Consider the following 14,827-nt stretch of genomic DNA (forward strand, 5'->3'; position numbering starts at 1 on the left):
GGTTTGTTAGCTCAACTCTGCTCATCAGCTGAAGCAGTCTGGCTACCAGTGTGACCTTGGAGCAAAAAACCCAGACATCCATGTAGGATAGTGCTGAATGTGGCATACATAATGTGTTCTGGCTAACACTGAGATTGCCATCCATCACTCCTTTTGAAACAGTCCCAAAAATTAATGCTAGGAAACATCTGCACCCTAAGCATGTCATCCCGGTGACAAACAAGACCTTTCAGGGTTCAGTGCTGTCACAACTCTTACTTCAGACATACACATGTAAAGTTTTGAAAATGGGACGTGGTTTGCAGCAGAGCTGCCACCGGGCATATCAGTGACTCTGTCAGAGAGAGGGGGTTGGATGAAACCTGGGAGATCTGTTGTGAAATCCAGGAAAAACAGGAGAAATGCAAGATATAGCACTGTTTATTTTTAAATGCTGGTGAGCTTTCCTCTGAAAATTAGGCTCTTCACTCAATCCTCTTAATAAAGAGCAAGCATCTCACAACAACTGTATTCTATTACTAAGAACTCTCTCTGCCTGAGAGCTCACCAGAAATTATGTGCTGTTGACATACAACTTCAGATACCTCTTAAGTAAAACCAAAAAAATACAAGAAATAATTGTTATTGGTAGGGTTTGTAATGTACTCATTTTCCTATAACTATAAACAACCTTTAAAATTCACCGCAGGTTATGTGTTACTTAGCTGTACATATGTTAGCTGAAAGCATTTTTAAGCCACAAAACATCACCATTTTGAAATCCTGACTATTTTAACTTTAGAAGGGGCAGTGAACAAGTACATTATATCAGAATTTTAGCACTACACAGGTTCCTGTCGAATCCATTTTAAGGATTTAGGTTATAATGCATGGATTTCTCTTTCCTTTTTCATCCAGCTTTTTGAGATGGTAAACAGGTACTCTGTGTTGTAAAATGCTCCTGGTTTGGAAATAACTTGTATTTTCAATCCCTGAGCAGTTCTTAGATACTATAATGACACATGCAATATAAATACTCCATACACAAATGACAAATGCTAGAGTTTGGTGTGTATTTTCTATGAAAGGCATGTTATAGCAATCCTTTCCAGTTAAAATATCACTATAGCCAGTGTCCCTGTCTTTTAAAAGCAATACCAGAAAGGTCTTGAATTATCAGAATATTGTCATTCTAACATCGTAGATCTTCTCAGTCTTGTTTCTCATCTGCCCCACAGAAACCTTCAGTCTTTAGATCCCCCATCAATGGTAATTTCTCACTACCTGCCCAGCTACCACGAACACCAGCTAATACAACACTATTCCATTTCAGAGAATCTTTTCAAGGAAACCTTTTTAGATTCTTGTATACTCTGGCAGTTTGTAGGTTAGATAATATGATGGAGAGTGACAAACACAGAGACCAGACAACGAAAACATTCTTACTTTTGCTTGTGGACACAAAAGAGCAGAAAGACCCTAGAGGAAAACTGAACACCCTTTTAAATATTAACACCAACCAAGGAGTTTCAACTATTTCCCAGCACTTTTCCAGCTGTTTTTTTTTCTTTTTCTGTTGTTTCAAGTCTCACGTTTTGTTTTTATTTTTCCCGTGACACCACACCATGATATTGCCTCTTTGAAAATTGTAGACAAAGTGAGACAGGTGTCTTAACATGTAAATACCAAGGGAATTGTTTACCAAGAGGCTATGGCCATGTGTAGATCTCAAGACTTTCTCCCTCCTCTGTTGTGGGAGACCTGTTAATAATGTGCATAACAAGTAGAGAAAATCAGATACCAAGGACTACAACTATCTGGACACATTTGAGAAAAACACTGGGAGAGAAAGTCAAAACAGTACTTGTGAAACAGCAGGTCTGCTATTTACCATGAATTAACAGATGATTTTCCAGAGAGTGCAATATCTTTCTGTCCTGCCCTAAGGTGAAAAATAGAGTATTATAAGTGGTAAAGAAAGGCATCTGTTTCTGTATTTTTTCTTCTATTAGATATTGAGCCTACTTCCCCCTGCCTCTCTTTTTAATTTAGTTGGCAGAAGAGTAATTTTCCTTTCTATTTTTTGACAGACAATAGAACTTATGAATAAAATACATATTTTTTAACAGGACTTTGTTTTACACCGAATTACATGCAAAAAGCTTTTCTATGCTTTTTTTTTTTGTGTACATGGTTTGAGAACATTGCTTTATAATGTAATCAAATGTAATCAAATATGTGGTTATTATCTGTAAGGTAATGAATGAGGAGGAATGCATTACTATGTTCTTAATCATTGTGGAATCCAGATGACAACATTAACCAAAGGAGCCTAGCTCGAGGGTTGTCTAATAACATCTGAACTCTACTATCAATTTATGATGTGTAAGCTACAATTTATTTCACTGTAATGATTCATACAGGTAAGAAGAAACCAGTTTCTTTTAGAGAAGTTTTGAATTTCAAAAAAAAAAGTTTTAATCCCTTTTCTTTCCTGAACCATAGACCTCAAAATAAAATTTGATAGCAGTGGAATAGCAAGTTACTTTGTGCCAATATACATGCATTGACTTTATCTCATTAAGATGGAGAATTGTTATTTTATACTATTGATTTTTAGCTTCTCTTTTATAATTTTTATTGGCCTGATATTGTCTTGTTCTTCACGCTATTTAGTTTCAAAAGAAACCTCTATTCTGGGCTCTGGTACAAGCCAACTTGCCCGCTAATCCTTAGTCATCTTGTGCTACTGATAGTGAGATGGAAATTCCAGAATTTAAAAGAAGAAAGGTTATATCTGACCCATACATGCAACTGAGAAAATTTTCATGTTTTTCAAAGCTCACATGACATCAATTGGAGGGAATGATAAGGGATGGCAAGAAAATTATTTCAGGAAACAATTTTTCTGAGATGACTGTAAAATATCCCTGAGAAAACTAGTAAGGTTACTGCTAGTCATTATCATGGTCAGCACTGTCATCATCAAGTGCTCAACAGATTTTAAGTTTCTTTTAATTTAAATGAAGAAAACAGGTAAGATATAGAGTCATGGTGTCAGTCATTCAACTGCAATCTCTCCATCTCGTAAGTGATACCCAATTTTATTCAACTCAGGAATCAAAACTGTGATTGACAGTACAAAAAACACCAAAAACATTCCCTAAAATGTGGGCAGTTAGATTTACCCCTGATGCCAAGAGAGGATCCAGAGAAACAGTATGGAAGAAACCATGAGTTAAGATGTGAGCCATAAAACTATTGCACCAGTTTAAATATGGTTTTGACTTGAAAGCAGCCTGTTAAGAATTCCTGAATTAACTATATATGAATCAGTAACACACAAGGAATAGAGCAATTTAGTGTAGGTCAGTCACAGATATTTCGGTTGATGCACTAATCTTGTCAGAAAAAAAGTCTTTTAAATGTGAAGTACAAAATACATCAGGTGAGCAGTGGGGTGGTGAGACTGGCCTTGTGAGAGAAAACTGGAACATGAGAAGGGGAACGGGAGAGAAGGCTGAGAAACAGGAATCTAATTATATATATGGTATTATGTGATACGTGGAAGACAAAGGATAAAAATGTGCTGATAAAGACTAAAGAGGGGGTGGCAAGGCTCCATGAGACAATAACCTCAGCCTGAAAATATATAGTTTGGCACTTGGAGTCAATACTCCCTTTTTTTTTTTTTTAATTCAGGTCCACTGATATGGAATTCCTCAAAGGGGAAGAAGATTCTTCCCCTCTTTCTCTTCAAGGAATTCTTTGCCGCCTTTATGCTGCCGAAAGACTGGGAGGATGGATAATGGCATCGTTCATTTTTGTGTGACAACAGAATGTTCCAGCGTTCAGCAATGCCATCGACTTAACATGCCTACTTTGAAGAGCTGTTAATGCTCTTTTGTGCTGTGTCTGTGGGTTGTGTTGTGGGCTGTCACTAGAGCACACACACATTCTGCACAAGGCTCTGCCTCCCTCACCCCACTGCTATCTGGCTGTCAACTTTATTGTAAAACATCAACAGAAAAGATGTGTTGGGTATTTTTGGCTTCCCAAACAGACCACATTGTGTTTAGGCTGCGAAATAATTGCATGACATTCTTTGCTTTCCAAATTCAGGATTATCTGGCCTGTGCCTATGGCACTAATGCTGCATCTGCTGGTGATGTGCATGACAGAAAGAGCAGAGGCTGATTTGCAGTCTCAGAAGCTATCAAAACTAGCAGCACTGAAAACACAATAATTATATTAATTGGGCAATGTCTCTACAGCACTAGCCTTAGCTCTGCCTTAGCATTTAATAACTTCTCTCATATATTGGTTATGTCAAATGCTAAGAAAAGTCAGAAAGTACTCCTTAGTGTTTTGGCTTCACAGTAGGTACACTCAGAAAGAATCTGAGCTGGTCTAAAGCTTTACAATGGAATATTTTCTTGTCAGAAGGCATTTTCACCAAAATTAAACCATTCTGCAAGAATGTACTGGTTCTGGCAAATTTAATTCACCAAAAAAAATACATCTTTTGGTATCAGTATGAAGCCTTAAGACTTTTGTTTTACTATACAAGAGCATATATTTTGCAGAAGTTATAAATTAAAATAATAATAATATCAGATTTATTGAAATTAAACGTTTGGATTGAATTAGTATTATCTTTTCAAAGAATCATAATGAAAGAAGTTCAGAAATCTCAGAATTTTCCTTTTCATAGCCTTCCAAATTCTGGCATTTTCCTGCAAATATGAAGGAAAAAAATAACCTCCTTCCACTATTCAGAAACAGAAAAACAGGTCTGTAAAGGACTTTCAGAATGCTTTTCTGCAGAAGAGTGAAGAAGTTTATAAGCTGATGTTTCTACTCAACACTTACTAGAACACAGGGCAGATCCTAAAGTGATACAAATCAGAGGAGCCCACTGTGACCACAGCAGGCAGGGTTTAATGCAATCAATCATCGTGAATGCTCAGGCTTTTCAGGTGCACTTGATGATGGACACTTAGAGCATGTTTTATAAAGTTACCATTTAAAGAACTTGCCACTGCAACTCACTTCTGCTGTTCTGCTCTGCGGTGTGAATTTCTGGCAAGCCACTTAATCATCCTCTGTCTAGTGTCCTTCTGTAAAACTGACACAATGTTTTCCAACTTTCATCCCTTCTAAAATTAGACCTTACTCCTGCAATATGCAGATGTTAGTAGACTGTGTAGAGCAAATTGGAAAAAGCAGCATGAACACATACTAAGTGGTTAAGAGCGGAAGATATCTTGTAGAATATGTTTATGGAGAACTTATTGGAAATAATTTCTTTGTCGGTCCTACAGAATATATTCGACTACAAACCAAAATAAAGAACTAATTTCTTCTTTTAGTATTGGGTACTGCACTTCTTATATACTGAGACTATATTTCTCAAGTTGCTGACTGGTAACTTCTTCATCATTTAGAATTCTTAACTGACTAACTACATAATTCATTGTCTCCTCCATTCTTTGGACTTTTGGACAGGGGGAAAAACTCTTATCTCCACACCTCTGCAGTAAGCTAGTTTTTTAACTTTTTTATTTTTTTTTAAAAAGTCTGAAAATTAAAATAATCAGCGATGGTACAGATGCTGTGTTGCAAATCCAAGCCTCATACACACAGGCTTTTTTATTTTAAATTGCTTTTCGTGTACCCATGAGAGCTACTCCATGAACACTGGAAGATTGCAGAGTGAAAGTTTTTGCAGAGAAGAAAGAATTAGATTTTGACTAAAATCTGTAAGGAAAAACACCTTGACAGACTCAGAAGCTAACAATTTCCTCTATCCTGAAGGATCTCTTTGTACAGAGCAAACCCGACAGTGACACACCAGAGAAGTGTTAGCAAGACAGTGACTGATTTGCAATTACCCTGTAGACAAGGTGTCTGAACAATATAGATTATTTCTGTTATTTACTAATTATTAGATTTGTCATTACTAGACACTGTTTGAATTTCACCTAGACTGCCCTTGTCAGAGGGGCAAAGGGCACTTACTTTATCCCAGAAATTATCAAATTGGATTCTTAGTTAACTAACTCAGTAAGTCGTGTTATGGAATGGTACACAGACCAGATTTGACGCTCTCCATTAGCTGTATTTCTGATTAAATGCAACTTGTTGGTTCACACCTATGCAGGAGTGAAATGGAAGACAAAAAGGACAAGGTACAGGTTAGAACATAACAGTGTTTGTTGACAAGGGACAAGCCATTCGCCGGAATTCTCTACGTGGGGTCTAAAACGCCCAGCAGCAGAGCATCCACAATTCTGACACTCATTAACACAAATTACCATGTGGTACATCAGAAGGGCCTGTAGCAGCGTGCCACATAATAACTGTCTGGGATTTAGTGCTGTGGATTCTGCAGGGCCTCCCCAGAGTCTGCCAAGCGCGCAGCAGAGAGCCAACAGTTTGTGTGCAACAGCTACACGTGTGGCCCGTTAGTGAACAAGACTCCTGGAACAGCCAGGAGTGAAATGACAGCCTCCCTCAGACCATCACATGGAATCTGTGCATCTTCCCTGCTCTCCAGAGCAATAGGAGCTCCTCAGCAACTCTGAAGTCACACGACCAAAGAGATATAATTGGCCTACGAAGATAAGCCTGAGACTCCAAACTGTCTGTTTTGTAACATTTCTTAAGAGGGAAAAAAAAAAAAAGGGTTTTTGGTAGGAAGTTTCAAAATTTGGGGGGGGGGAGGGAATCAAAGTAAGATTAAATGCCATTATTTGAAAAATTATTTTATCTGTGCAATAGTCTTCGATGTAAAATCCCACAGCCTGAATCTGTTTCCCCATTGGCATAGCTGTACAAATCAAATTTGTGCTATCCAAAATTGTCTTAGTAGCTGCATGGACCTTAATTCATTGAGTCTTCTTTACCTCTGATTTTGTAACTAGCTTTCCCAGTTACAACACAGCCTAGTGCTAACACAAGCACACTGAACTTGGCAGAGACACAGCTTCATATTAGAACACTCAAACTTGTTTGGGCAAAAGAAAACAATCCTATTGAGCAAAGTAAAGAATTATTGCTTCTGTAATTGAAATTATCACCAATAATTACCTTCTATTACAGGTATTAAATACTGATTCAGTAATAATTCAGGAGGAAAAAAAGAAACAAAACTAAATAAGTAAGTTATGGTGTATATGTACATTGCAGTTAGTGATGAAACCAGAGTGACCCAAGAGTAAGTTAAGTGGTTTTAATCATGCTCACTATTATTATATATCAGTCAATAGTTTTATACCATAAAAATAAATACGGAAATCGTTGTCATGCTAAAATGTCACGTAAGTCAGTATCAATAGCAGTTGTATCACATACATATTTCACTGCAAGATTTTAACAATGAAAAAATACCTAAGGGCCAGTTTTAGGCTGGACTAATGAGAATGAGGTTCAGGATTTCATTTTCAGTGAAGGCTGAGTTGCCTTTCTAATTAGGTTACTCACCAAAGCTTTAGTGAGTGGTTTTTGACACAGTGTGAAAACTGTTTGTCTACATAGGCTTAAATAGCAATGTTTTCAGCCAGTGTAATTGTTTCTCTCCCTTTGCTGTAATCCTTCCTAAACTGTGCTTCAGAGTTTGAGAGGTATCTTTACCCCCTCCAGTAAGAGAAAGCTAGGTCTGGAATTCAATTTATTATTGCCTACCATAGATATCTGCAGCTTGCAGTAAATTAATGAAAAGGATATGTTCAGCTTCGTTAGCCCTGTGTAACACAGCCACATTCTACTTCCTGTACCCACTAATTCATTAAATGCTGGCTGTGGCCCCACATCCCTCAAGATGTAGCTCTGGTATAATAAGTTCCCAGATAAACCTTTGAACACAAATTTCTTAGCTACAAGTTTTTGCTTTGTTTTGTTTTGGTTTTATTTTGTTCACATGGTGAGAGACTTGCAAGCAATCAACGTAACCTGGAATTCATACAGTTAAAATTTTGTTTAGAAGTCAATACTGCAGATCTTATTGAAAAGACAGAGAAATATTATTTCACCTCTTTCTCGACAATGTAATTACATGCAAATAATAATATGAGATATTTTTTACTTGGCACAATGAGTATTGAATATTTTCTTCTATAATGATGAACTATAATAGCAGTATAGGAGTTGGGGAGGTATTGATAGACTCAAACTTGTTTGGGCAAAAGAAAACAATCCTACTGAGCAAAGTCAAGAATTATTGCTTCTGTAATTGAAATTCTCACCATCTAATCAAGTAATTCCACATCTAGTCATTACAGACAAAAGAAGAAAAAAAAAAAGGAAAAAAAGAGATTATCATTAGAGAAAAAGATCTCAAGTTAGAACTTCATACAGACAATTCCTAGGGTATGGCATTCCCCACTGTTATGGTTTACCCTTCCACCACCTTCTGGGTCCTAAGGTTATTGGCTAAACTTTGAGAGCTTAAGGAGTCTGACAGCAAGTTGTTGGCATCCCAAGTATTTCAGAGAGAAAGACATGATGTTGATGGCAAGGGATTCTTTCTCCTCTTTGGTGGCAGAGGGGTAATTTCTTCTTCCTGTTTCCGGGTTCCATTTGCAGGTATTTTCATATCTTTATACCTTATCCCTTTTTACAATTTGCTTTTTCTTCATTGCTCTGTAATTCCACTCTACAGTTAAATGTACTACATATGGAGCACCTTACATATAATGGATACTTGTTCTTTGATACCCTAAAATCCGTATTGTCCAGCTCCCACACCTTTTTGTCCTTTATCAGTAAATAGTCAGAGGTGATTTGTTTCCTGGGGTCACAGGTGTCACCATGTGCCATTTTTCTTACCATGTCACACCCACATTCCTCTGCACTGCTCCAGGTCCCTACTTTCAAGCCCCTGTTGCCACACCATGTTCGTGCTCCTCTCTGTACTACTTTATTTTGCACAGATCATAGATGTTTATTCTATGCAGAAAGAAATTCACTCGTTACTATCGCCTACATAAAAATAAAGAGAGCTTTAGGCAGGTCAAGACAAGTCTAGACAAAGTTTCAGTGCAGAGGCCTGAGTTAGTATTGAGGCTGGACTATCCCTGTCAGCACTGCAGTTTTTGGGATATGGATGCAGAAAGCATTAGTAAGCTGTGCAAGTAAAAAAATAAATGGTGATAAGATGGACAGCTGCTAACCCAGGCAATGACAGCACTTAACTTATCCTGTTAGTGTTGGAAGCTTAAAAGGAGGTTCCAGCTGCCCTTCCTCTCCAGGAGAGGAGGCAATCATATCCCAGTACACTGCTGACATCCCATGAAAACAATTATCTTTAATTTCAACTATGAAGTAAACCCACAGACATTATTAAATATTGGAATTGCCTGTGTGGTTTCAGATATATGTGGTTCAAATGAATGTCTTCAGGAAATGGTTTGATATTTGACTCACCAAGATCAATGTGTTATGCAATTACCAGGAACATGTTTGCACAGTGTAACACTTTGAACATATTTTTCTAGAATTCACAGCAAACCCAATTTTGTAATGAAATATAGTGCTTGATAAAGGTTAGAATTCTGCTTTGTGAAAGTTTTCTTATGTAAACATTTATAACAGCTCATAAGAAGGAGATGTTACTAAAGCAGAAAGAAAAAAATATTTCAAGCAAGCCATACTTTTTCTTTCAGAGTAAAATGCCAATAACCTATCATGACTGTGATGGTATGACTCACTTTAATACTGACACATATAGATCCCACAAACCACAGAAACATTTGGACTGTTATTTTTAATGGCCTTTTAAAGACACTAACAATAAAAGCAAATAATAAAACATCTTTATTGCGCTGCTGTGCTTGGCAGAGAAACTAGAGTTGCTTTGGGTGACGGCTGTACTGGGTTGGGATGGAGTCAGCTTTCCCCAGAGCACCCCACAGAGCGTCCTCTGTTGCTTTTGTGGCTAAAATGGTGTTGATAAGGAGCCAAAGCTTCTGCTATTGCTGAGCAGTGCTTGCACAGCATCGGGTCATTCCCTACAACCCCCCCCCAGCATCCCCCCACCACAAAGGCCAGAAGGCTGAAAGGGTGAGCGAGGCTCTGAGAGGGGACACAGCTGGGGCAGCTGATTTCCACTGACCACAGGGTTATTCCACACCCTACAACATCATGCTCAGTAATAAAAAGTCAGGGGAAGGGGGGAAGGAATAAGTTTCATTAATGAGCCAGTTGTCTTCCAAAGGAACCACTGCACTTCCCGAGGCTCTGCTTCCCAATAGCTGGACATTTCCTGCCGAGGGGATTTAGAGAATCCACCTCCTCGTCTGTGGAGCTGAACAGCCACAAACCTTCTGCAGCACCTTTCAAGTGCTGCTCTGAAGTACAGCATATCCCCTTTTTTGTTCCTATATGAACTGAAACATGATTTCTGATATAGGGGACTTTAATTAGGGGATTTAAAATTTCACTTCTACTGCCAGGTTTCCTCAGTACCACTGATTTTTTAACTAGACCAAACATTTAAGTGAACTTAACATGTGGTTCAGCTATCCAGGAACCTGTTGATACTGCCTTTTTTCCATGAGCACCAAGAGATAGGAATAGATGTCATATTTGAAGAATTATATTTAAATGCACTTAAACAGTTCTGTTGAGCTTTCCTTACCGGAAAACCCGTATATGTTCACAATAAAGAATTTGTCTATCATATTCTTCAGATACATGTAAAACACGGTAAATTTAATAAGCAAATAATGTTCAGACTTNTGAGCTTTCCTTACCGGAAAACCCGTATATGTTCACAATAAAGAATTTGTCTATCATATTCTTCAGATACATGTAAAACACGGTAAATTTAATAAACAAATATTGTTCAGACTTCAAAAGCAGACAGAATAGAAAATAAACCCTAGGAAAACCCTGAAAGGCTTTAAAATACCTTGAAATATCTTCACGTATCCATGTTTATTTCAGAATAACTTTATAGTTTTAGCTTGTTTGCAGAACACAGTGTCTTAATTTCTCAAGATTTCTTACTTTCTCTGGGCCCCTCAGTTCAGGAAGGACATGGAGGGGCTGGAGCAGGTCCAGAGAAGGGCAACAAGGCTGGGGAAGGGACTGGAGCACAAGTGCTGTGAGGAGAAGCTCAGGGAGCTGGGGCTGTTCAGCCTGGAGAAGAGGAGGCTCAGGAGAGACCTCCTCACTCTCTGCAACTCCCTGACAGGAGGGGGGAGCCATGGGGGGGTTGGTCTCTTCTCCCAGGCAAACAGCAGTAGGACTAGAGAGAAGGATCTTAAGCTGTGCCAGGGGATGTTTAGGTTGGATATTAGGAAGAAATTCCTTACAGAGAGACTAATCAGCCATTGGAATGGGCTGCCCAGGGAAGTGGTGGATTCTCCATCCCTGGAGGTGTTGAAGGTGAGACTGGATGTGGCATCAGTGCCATGGGCTGGGAACCACGGCGGGGTTGGATCAAGGGTTGGACTTGATGATCTCAGAGGTCTTTTCCAACCCAGTTGATTCTATGATTCTATGATTCTAAGTGCTGTTCTGTGCTAGGTGAACAGAGAACTTATATTTGATTCATCTGTACAGTAAACACTTAGGAATTTCAATGATTTTATGGTCATCAATATCAAACTGACACAAGACTCTTCTCATCTAACACCTTTGCACTGACACTTTTCTGTACAGGCAGTTTTTTAAAAAAATTAAAACTTAATTTGATCTGGTATATATTGTTACCCCACATATATACTACCTTAATTTGGTTTTGTATTTTGTTTTTTTTTTTCTAACTTCCTACTTAAAGTATGAAATGTTAAAGAAGCTCTGCCAATCCTACTTTTTTTTTCAACTTCACAGCATACTTGTCACATCCGCTGGAGTTTGTTTCATCTCTGGTACACTGGAAAAAGACAATATTTAGATATTTATGTATTGTTTTTCTACAAGATTATCACTGTTTCTGCCTTTCATAGAGTTCTGTTAATCCTTCACATCTATTTACCCAAGTTGCTGCCTCTGACAGGTCTAATGACTGGCATATTTTGTAGCACATTGACTAGTAAAATATTTAAAAAAAATAAGGACAAGATTGACTGAGGTCAGTAAAAATAAATAGCTTATCTCTGTGCTACATCTCTTTTTCCTTCATATATTTTTCTTGTCAAAGACATCACTAATACTTCATTTTCACAGTCACTGTTTAGAAAGGCTGAGGATCTAAATGTCACCCTTCATTATTGTTTGATGTGATAAAGGTTTCATACCATAGACTTAGTAAGGATAACTGCTTATCCAATTCTTTTAGGAAAAGTATTAATTTTGGTTCTTAAACCAGTTCTTTATCAGAAGTCTTCTGTTCTTTGTTACATACACTATTAAATAGATCTTACTAGACTTAAAGTTCATCTACAGAAGTATTTTATGTGTTTTCTGAAATGTCCTTTACGTGTTTCACATTTAAATTCTGCCAGGTAAGGGCTTGATAGCTTTTCCCAATAGGAGCGATGGTGGTTAGGTGACACAGTGAATTACCTTAAAGACATTCAGAAACATATGCTCCCACAGTCTTTATGCCTAAAGGAGTAGTAAATCATTGTGGCACCTACCCCTTCTAACTCAAAAAGGAAAAAAGAAAAAAGTACAATCTCATGAATCTTTCTTTAAATTCAACATGTGAGCTAAAAAAACCCCACCTTACTCAGCATCCTGACAGGATTAAGTGGAAAAAATGGAGACTTAGTCCTAATAAAAAGTTTCTTCCGTAGTCCCAGCCCTGAAACCAGCAGGAGCCAGAAGAGTTTACAACAGTAAAAGACATATCCCATACATGCTAATTATTCCTGCCAGGATTTCTGGTCACTCATGAAGTAAGGAATGTAGCCTACAGTGAAACCGTTTTAGTTGCACGAACAGAGGACTGCCAGGGTACATACCAATTTATATTTTTTAATCTAACTTTTACTATACAAAAAATGGAAATATTATACCAAGACCAAGATTTCACCTTACTCTTCTCAGCTGTTTAAAGCCATGCTTTTTAGCTCCTCCATGGCTGAGCTCAGCAGTCTCCTGTATCAACCCAGCTTCCCCAGAAAGAACAAACAAACCAGAAGCCAGACACACCTTCCCCTAAAACACAGCCAGTGAGACAGTCCACCCTTGATGGGTAAAGACTCACAGAGCCAAGGCCCTTCCTCACTTGAGAATAAATCTTTTAATTCTCCTCCCCCATATTCTCCTCACATAATCCCTCATGGCTTAATTCATTTTCTATCCACCAGTCAGTATTTCTGATACTCTTTCTCTCTTTTTTTGGTATTTCTAGACCACCAGGACGGGCATGCCCACTCAGCATCCCACGGTTTCATTTTGGATTGTACAGAGAGTTTTAAACCAAAAACTTTCTGAGTTCTTAAGATTGTGATTACAGTTGAGGTAGGATCTTACACTAGTGGAAATAGTATAATTTGCTACTTCTTTGTTCCTTGTAAATATGAGTACCTCGCATACAAACACTTCTAAGTATCCACAATTAAAGAAAGGTAAATTGTGTTTGATTCCATTATAGGCAAAGACATTTACCTTTTACTAAAATCACGGTTGCACAACTGTGATGGTTTGTTTTCATTTTCCTTACGACTATGCCTCTTTTTCCTGCAGAAGATTAGAGAAGGATGTCATCAGGGATCCTTCCAAGTTCTTAGCCTTGTTTATGGCATTTTCTAAGCAGCATTATTAACGTTAGAAAGCTTTTCTTTTCTGCATTCCTATTCTGTGAAATTTTCGTAATTAGGTATGTATAATTAAGATTTCCATTAGTGTTTTTTTTTTTTTCTTAATTCCCCTTGTCCCAGTAAAAATGACAGATAAATGCCTTGAGACTTTGTTATGTCTTAATTGTTCCCCAAGAGTTAGATTACTGAGCTAGGACCTGATTCATACACATTTTATGCACCATTTCCTTGACATTTTTTTTTAATTTAACATTTTGCTCAGAAACTTAATATTGCTGAGGAAAGTGCCAATACTTCTTATTTACATAAATCCCTTGAGAATAGTTGCCATGTCTTCCCTCTGCACCTCATTATGCACCACATGCACTCCAAAGAAGAGACAGAATCAGCTGAAACAGTCCAACTAGCCAAATATTTACAGCTTTTTGTTGTTATTTCAATTTTTTAGATAAACCATGCCATGGGTTTCAGCACTATATAACTGATGCATCTCAGAAAAGTCACTCTGAATTCACATTGGTATAAATAAAACCAGATTTTGAATACTAAGAGACAGCCATCAAAAGAATGATCAAGCAAATGTAAGCACACATAGCAGGCTGTTTCTTCAGACTTTATAAATATTTCATCAGAAAGCTTACTTACTATTATGCAGGGGTGTGCTGCTAAAAGAATATTAAAATAATTTGCCTAAGAGTCAGCCACAGAGTTACTACGAGAGGTATTGCTCCTCTTCTCCCTGGAAATCAAACACCAGTGGAAGAGCTTCCCTCACAAGCACAGGAAATGCAGCTCCCAGCATAAAGGGTGGAGCTGGAGAGAAGCAACGTTGCCCTAACTGGAATGAATCACTTCATATTTTTTCCCTTGTCAAAACTGTCAGGCAAAGATGTTGGTGACTGCTCTGTTACTCTCTACACTGAAGTTGTTAAAGGATTCTACGTCCTGAGAACAAATTCTCAGTGAAATCAGTTTGTTATATTTGGCTGTTGGAATACAGTTAAGTGAAACAAACTTCTTTAAAAACATGTAATAGTTCTTTATACACATGGTCCACTCAGGAAAAGCTCGTGGAATTCCACCTCACTGCTATTTTTCATTCAAAGACATCCAATAGAAAAAAAGAAAATCTC

The sequence above is a fragment of the Lepidothrix coronata genome, unplaced genomic scaffold (genome assembly GCF_001604755.1).
Source record: "Lepidothrix coronata isolate B3197 unplaced genomic scaffold, Lepidothrix_coronata-1.0 Scaffold264, whole genome shotgun sequence".
In the NCBI taxonomy this organism is placed as follows: domain Eukaryota; kingdom Metazoa; phylum Chordata; class Aves; order Passeriformes; family Pipridae; genus Lepidothrix; species Lepidothrix coronata.